The following is a 7,477-nucleotide window of genomic DNA, read 5'->3' as shown; positions in this document are numbered from 1 at the left end:
AGAGGGATGGGGGGAGGATGGCCCAGGGCCTCCGCCGGCGGTGGCGAATGCCTCCATGACAGACTTCTCCTCTCTCAGCTGCTTTGCCTGGGTCCTTTGCAGCCATGGATATTCACACACACCTGTCCTCACTCAGGAAGTGAGACAGAAAACACATGTGGAGGACGTGACTTACCTGTGCTTGGAAACCCAGCGCATCTCCACTTAAAGCCAAAAAAGTGCCATCTAGAATGTCCAAGATTATGCATCATCCATCCATTTAATCACCTACCATTGGACCTCCAGGGGCTTCCCTGGTGGCTCAAACAGTAAAGAATCTGCCTGCAAGGCATGAGACCCAGGTTCGATCCCTGGGTCAGGAAGATCCCCTGGAGAAGGGAATGGCCACCCATCCCAGTATTCTTGCCTGGAGAATCCCATGGACAGAGGAGCCTGGTGGACTATCGTCCATGGGGTTGCAAAGACTCAGACATGACTAAGCAATGAACACTTGCACCACATGTGCCTCCAAGGCTCTCACATATGGATATACTCAAACGTTAACAGAACCTGGGCTAGGGCAGCTAAAGACAGGGCATCAGATGGAAGACGTTTCAACCCCGCCAACTTGGAAAGCTCAAGGACACGTGGGCTGCAGGCTCCAAACCCAGCAATGACCACTTGTTGCTGCCTGAGCCTCGACGTGGGTCCCCAAGTTCACTCCTGACCTGGCTCCCTGACAGAGCTCCCAGGCTGCAGACCAGAGCTGGGCTTTTGGTCTTCACCGGTGATGCCATGCCAGGAGTCCTGGGCAATACCCGTCCTCTGTGCCTCACTTGCTCTACGAATCAGACCATATACCCCATGTTCTTGCATCTCCTCTTCCCTTCTTCCTGGACTTCCCTGGTGGCTCAGACGGTAAAGCGTCTGCCTACAATGTGGGAGACCCAGGTTCAATCCCTAGGTCATAAAGATCTCCTGGAGAAGGAAATGGCAACCCACTCCAATGTTCTTGCCTGGAAGATCCCATGGATGGAGGAGCCTGGTAGGCTTACAGTTCATGGGGTTGCAAAGAGTCAGACAGGACTAAGCAACTTCACTTTCCCTTCTTCCTTCCCCCTGCTTCCCTCTTAGAAATGCCATCCCAGTTCTCCTGAAGGAAAAGGTCTTTCTGACTTGAGTGGTTGGTTATCAGCTAAACAGTCTAGATAGGAATATTCTCCCAGATGGGAAGGAGGGCCCCAAAAGCCTCTTGCAGAATTTCCCCAGGGCAGAAATCTTTGTCCCCTCCATTTCTTGAGTCCCCTGGATAGCCTCACAATTCTGGAAAAGCCAGACATTCACACACACACATACACACACCCCTGTGTGTACGTCTCACACACCTCCCCTCCTCCTCACGCCAGCGTCTCATGCCAAGGTTGATGTAGCCCCCGGCCCCCACTGCCTTGCTTTGTCCCCCTTCTGCAGTGGCCACTCCACGCTGCCCCCCAGCCCCTCGCCTCTCCTTGGACTTCGGAGGTTCACAGGACCCACGGCCTCCCCCACCCCATCCCTTTGTTTGCCAGGCCGCACCATCACTCTGCTAATCTCCTCTCATAAATCACTCCCTCCAGTCCTGTCATCATTTTTGTAGCTTTCACTGACTCCATGCCATTTGTCAATATCCTGCGGGGGCCAAAGGTCCAGGCAAACGCGGGAGGGGCCTCCCCTCTTCTGTCACGGGCAATGCGTCCAGACTGGCTTCCCGTCCCCCTCCTTCCTCACTTTGTACCTCTCCTTAGCGCCCCCTCCCCAACCATGCAACCTGTCTTTTTCCCTCCTTCTTGAGTTCTGGGCTCCCTGAGGGCCAGTTCCTTCCCACACCGTCACCCTGAATCACCTGGGGTCTCTCCACACAAGAACCCGTTATCCTGGGCCTGGGCATAGACTAAGAACGACGGGACCACCCGCCCTCCATTCCGCATTAGAACACCAGCTCCAAACAGGCAGCGATTTTCTTTGTTTTGTTCGCTGCTGACTTCCTTGCACTTAGAACAGGACAGGAACTAGTCGGTGCTAAACGTGTAAAAGCACGTGTCGGGAGTAGGATTTACCTGCGGGCATCCCACCTGTTACTCCAGGGTGGGTGTGAGACCCTGGCCTGCTGAGTCAGAGCCCCGGGGACCGCGGGCCATCCTGATTAGATCAGAGGCGGACACATGACCCAGCTGGTCCAATCAGACTCAACTGTTCAGTTTGACCGGTAGAAGGGCTTTTCCTTCTTGCTGTTCAACCTGAAGCTAAAAACTGAACTTGAAGTCTGGAGCTACCAGGGGTCACACAGTAGAAACAAAGAGGAGAGCCAAGCCTGGAAAGAGTGAGTCCTGGTCACACTGGTCCTAGCCGCGCCTCGGTGCCCACCCCATAATATCTTTTTTTTTTTTTTTTTTGCTGAAGGCAGTGTGAGTTGTTTTCTGTCACACACAACTGAAGGGGCCCTGACTGATGCAGTGTGCACTCAGGCCCCAGCTGGAATAGATGAAAGGAACCTGGGCATGGTGCCCGGTGCCCCCCAAGAGGCTCTGTACGTGTGAGTCCCATCCCCTCCCCACCCTCTTGCTGGGACCGAAATCCAGAAACAGAAGGGAGGTGGGGTTTCAGAAACGCTCCCATCCATTACATAATGGCAACCACACCACTTCCCAGGAAGCCCTCTGGTAATTCCTGAAGGAGCACCAAGGAGAAGGCTTTTCTGGAAAAAAAAAAAAAGCTGTAAACTCAGACCCTCACCTCTGGCAGCTAGACTGGGCCAATCTCCCCACTGCAAGGAGGTCTTGGGGGTCATCCGAGCCTACCCCCACCCCAAGCCTCTGCCTGGCTCTCTGGGAACATTTTGCTCATGCTCTGAGAAGGACAACCAGTCTTCGAATCCGTGTCATTGCAGGGACGTTGCAGAGTCACTGCAACTGAAGACTGACATGGCATCCCTAGGGCTGTGTGTCCAGAAGAGCTGCCAAGAGCGGGGAGGGGCAGGAGGAGGGGGGAACCGGCCAGGGCAAGCAGAGCCCAGCCTCCAGGTGAGAGGAAGGCAGGTCTCCCACAGCCCCTGGGAATGGGGAGATGGGCCTTCTACAATCCCCTGCTCCCGCCACCGGCTGGAATGGGGGGCGATCCCAGGACCCCCCTAGCCCAGGTGCCAATTCGGCACCCTGAACGAGGCCAAACTGTGAGGACTTGCCCAAATCCCCCATTTGACCAGTGGAAGCAGAGGCGAGGGAAGCGAGGGTGCACCAGTCATGGGGCGCAGGGAACCTGCTGGACAGTTGGCCCGCCCCACCCACCCCTGCCCCCCACGGCCTCCTGGGGCCCCTGGAGCCACCCTTCTCCCCTCTACCAGCAAGCAAATCACACACCCACACCCCACTGTGCTTAAACACACACACACACACACACACACATTAATTGATTGCTAGTGAATGTTCCTAGCTGGCTTATAAAAAAAGGTAATTAAAGATTGGTGCTACAGCCTGTAATTAAATATGAATAAAGTATCTCTAAATGGAACCTTGATTCAAAGTGTACGCTGAAAGTACTTTATGCTGATAGAGAATAAGGAAAAATAGACCCTGTCCCGAAAGCAGAATTATACCCCCCATGCAGCTGAAACAAACGCCACCCCCCTCCAATCAGGCCTCATCCCCCCAGCCCTTTCAGCAGAAAACCATTAGCAGAAACAAACTGCACCATTTGCAGCAATTAGATTCAAGCAGGGCCCTCAGCTGCCTCCAGTCACTCGCAGGAACCTGTCTCCCTTTCTAAGGCTTCCTTTCCCCTGTGCTCTCATTTCTTCCCCTCTGGGTCTGGCGGCAAAATCAATTAAGTAAAACAACTACATTTTAAAATGACTAGTTATGTGCTTTTTAATTACTGTCGGCCCATGATTCAAATACATTGATGTCCCTGTCTGGAAAAGGAAAAATAATCAGAAAGAAAGTTGCTCTAGTTTTGTATGATGTGTGTGTCCGTGTGTGTGTGTGTTGGGGAGTTTATGGACATCAGAAAGGCCAGAAAAAACATGTCACCCCTAGGGGGTTAGCTGACCAGAGGCTCAGGTTAAGACTTTGTAACACGAATATATGAGATGCTGCTGCTGCTGCTAAGTCGCTTCAGTCGTGTCTGACTCTGTGCGACCCCATAGACGGCAGCCCACCAGGCTTCTCCATCCCTGGGATTCTCCAGGCAAGAACACTGGAGTAGGTTGCCATTTCCTTCTCCAATGCATGAAAGTGAAAAAGTGAAAGTGAAGTCGCTCAGTCGTGTCCAACTCTTAGCAGCCCCATGGACTGCAGCCTACTGGTAGGCTGGCTCCTCCATCCATGGGATTTTCCAGGCAAGAGTACTGGAGTGGGGTGCCTTTGCCTTCTCTGATATGAAATGATGGATGTTAACTAAATTTACTGCCATAATCATTTCACAATATATGTAAGTCAAACCATCACGCTGTACACCTTAAACTATACAGTGAGGAGTATCAATTACATCTCAATAAAACTGGAAGGAAAAAGATGTCAGCAGACTGGCTTCAGCTGAGGTCCAAGAGTCGAGAGACCACATGACATGATACCCCAGTCCAGGGCAGAGTGACTCCCAAGAACATCAGCCAGGAGGAGTCCCTCGAAGCCAGGTTACTGGGCAATGTTTCCAAAATGCCACACCGAGTAGCCAAGTGCTGGCCAGGCCCTCATTCAGCCTAAAATAAGGAGGCAGGAAGTCAGGACCTTTGGAGAAGCCTCAACAATGATCCCTGGGGAGAGTTCCACTTGGGTCTCTCAGCCAGCCCCACCAAAGCCTACAGCCTGCCAGTCTCGTGAGGACTGGTGCATCAGTCACAGGGTGGGGAATGTCCCAGATTATCGAGGATGGTCCAATAGAAAATATCCTTTCCTGTTGCCCCCACACTCATTCACCTCAGACCTCTTCTGGATTCAGAAACGACATCCCCATATGATAAAGCTAACAAGTTGAACAGACCCTGAACAGGCCAGCTCTAGAAAGAAGCAAATCCAGGCCTTGATGCCGGGGCCAGGCAGTTCCTAGTGAGGAGCCAGGACGACTGCCCAGGGCACCTGAGCAGGTTACCATGGCATCAGCAGCAAACGACATCTGGCTCTCGCCCTCTTGAGATGACCCACCCCACACCTGGCTGGGTGCCAGCAGCCTTTGGCTGCCGCCTGATGGGGAGAAGGACAAGTCCCCGTGCTAATGAAGTGGCAGGAGTGAACGGTACCCACCCCAGCCTGAGGCAGACAGCAGAGCCCTAGCTGGCTAGAACTGCAAAACACTGTCCAAGCCTGCCTTGGAGAGGAAATCCATTGCCCGCTCTGGGCAGCATTTCCCAGGAGCCTGCCCCCAGAATCCCTACATCTCACAGTTGCCCCATCAACTGCTACCCCAGTTGCTGCAATTCCTGCCCCTTGAGTAGGGGCTGGACTTAATGACCATGACTCCTAACAAAGAGCACGTAGAGGAAAGGACAATGTCCAGTTTCCAACTGTCACTGTGATGTCCTCCTTGCTTTCTCTCCTGGAATGCTTGCCTGGGGGAAAGCAAGCTGCCGTGTCACGAGGCCCCTCAAGCAATCTGTGGAGAGGCCCCCGTGGTAAGGAACCGAGGCCTCCCGCTGACCGTGGGCCATCTTGAAGGCAGCTCCTCCCTCCCCACTCAGGCCTTCCGATGCCTGCACCCCAGCTGACATCTTGACTAGAACCTCATGAAGAGACTGAGCCAAAGCCATCCAGCGAGTCATCCCCAAGTTCCTGACCCGCAGAGACCCTAAAACATCAGAACTCTGTTGTTTTAAGGCACTGTGTTTATGGGTAATTTGTTATGCAGCAGTAGCTGATTAATGGACCCCAAGCACACCCTGCCAGACATCACTAATCAATCACAGCTTCACTCCTGCTGGGCCCAGATGATGCCTCAAAATCTCTCTCAACCCTGAGCTCCAGGCAGCCACTACCAACTGACCAGAGTTAGCATATGAGATGAAACCATCTGCCATTCCTTAGCCTAAGATAGAGGGTGAGACAGTTGGATGGCATCATTGACTCAATGCATACGAAGTGGAGCAAACTCTGGGAGATGGTGGAGGACAAGGAAGCCTGGCGAGCAGCAGTCCATGGGGTCGCAAAGACCTGGACACGACTGAGCAACTGAACAACAAGCCTAAGCCAATCAGTCAACAAATATATACATGACAGAAACCCCAGTAGGAACATGGGCCAACAAAACAGGCAGTCCCGAGCCATGAGGAGACCTTGGTCCAGCAGAATGTCCTACTGGAAGAAGGCAACAGCCTCTGAAAAACACAGCTGCATTCTAGCAGGACCTGCTGGAGAGGGCGCCCCCTTCCCAGTGTGCTTCACCCAACCCCAAGGGACCTTCTGGCAAGGTAAGCAGAGGGGACCTCCAACACCACCATACAGATCCTGGGGGGCCAGGGGAGAGGACAGGGCATCCAACTGTCTCTCCGTCTCCCCACTCAACAGCTGCCCTGCCTCAAGGTGGGGGCACCCCCATCTCCAGCTGCCAACTCAGAACAATTTATTATAACAAAAATCACATCAACAATAACAGCTCAAGGACACCTAGATCCTTTCATGGAAGTTGTGTTCTCTCTGGGGTTCTAAAAGATCAAAGCGTCGGTTCTGCAGAGCTGTTACTTACTGCTACTGCCCAGCTGGGCCAACAGCAGAGCTTGAGGCCCTTCTCAACAAGGGTCACCCCCAGAAATAACAAAACATCATTCCTGTTGAAATTCTTGCAAGGAGGCTGGCACAACACTCAACTCTTACCAATTTGCTGAAGAGCCTCCAGGTACAGGGTAATCATCTATTGGGCTTTGCCAAGGGGATCACAAGTCAGACTAAGCTTCTTTTTTCCTGCAGGATGGTGACAAGTAGCTGACAGAAAGAGAAGCAAGAAGCCAGGGGCAGCCACACCCTAGGAAAGCCATGGTGTGTTCCCTAGGAATGCCCACCTGCCGGCCAGGACAGTCAGATCCAAGAGGCAGCAAGGCATAGTGATTTCAATGCAAGCTCAAGGTCAAACTGCCCTGACTCAAATTCTGGCTCCAAGGTGCATCAGTTTGGGCAGTGACATAACCCTTCAGTGCCTCAGCTTTCTCATCTGTAAAATGGGAATTTTGGTACCTACCTCATAGTATTATATGAAACATCATACATAAAGAGTCCAGGATAGAGCCGAAGAAGACCCCCCAGTAATGGTAGCAAGAGTAGTGGGTACTCCATCTGAGGTCTCCACAAAGAGCACATGGTCTAATGAAAAGGGCATTGGAACAAGGAGGCTGTCAGGTAGGCTCTATGAGCGAGTGAAAGCCACCATCCTCTTTCACCTGAAGACTCCTAACTGGTCTGCCCATTCATGTTCCTTTCTCTGCCAAGCCCTCTTCCACATACAGCTCAGGTGAGTTTTTCCAAACATGAGCTGATCATGC

General features: G+C 52.6%; 1 protein-coding gene across 2 annotated transcripts in view; it reads right to left on the bottom strand.

The window, feature by feature from the left end:
• ADCK1 (aarF domain containing kinase 1) overlaps window positions 1-7,477 on the bottom strand; it is a 138,173-nt gene that overhangs the window by 43,070 nt on the left and 87,626 nt on the right. The gene's annotated exons all lie outside the window — the stretch shown is intronic.

The sequence above is a fragment of the Bison bison genome, unplaced genomic scaffold (genome assembly GCF_000754665.1).
Source record: "Bison bison bison isolate TAMUID 2011002044 unplaced genomic scaffold, Bison_UMD1.0 scf7180017864201, whole genome shotgun sequence".
In the NCBI taxonomy this organism is placed as follows: Eukaryota; Metazoa; Chordata; class Mammalia; order Artiodactyla; family Bovidae; genus Bison; species Bison bison.
The sequence above is the reverse complement of the archived record's forward strand: the minus strand, read 5'-3'. Positions and strand labels throughout refer to the sequence as shown.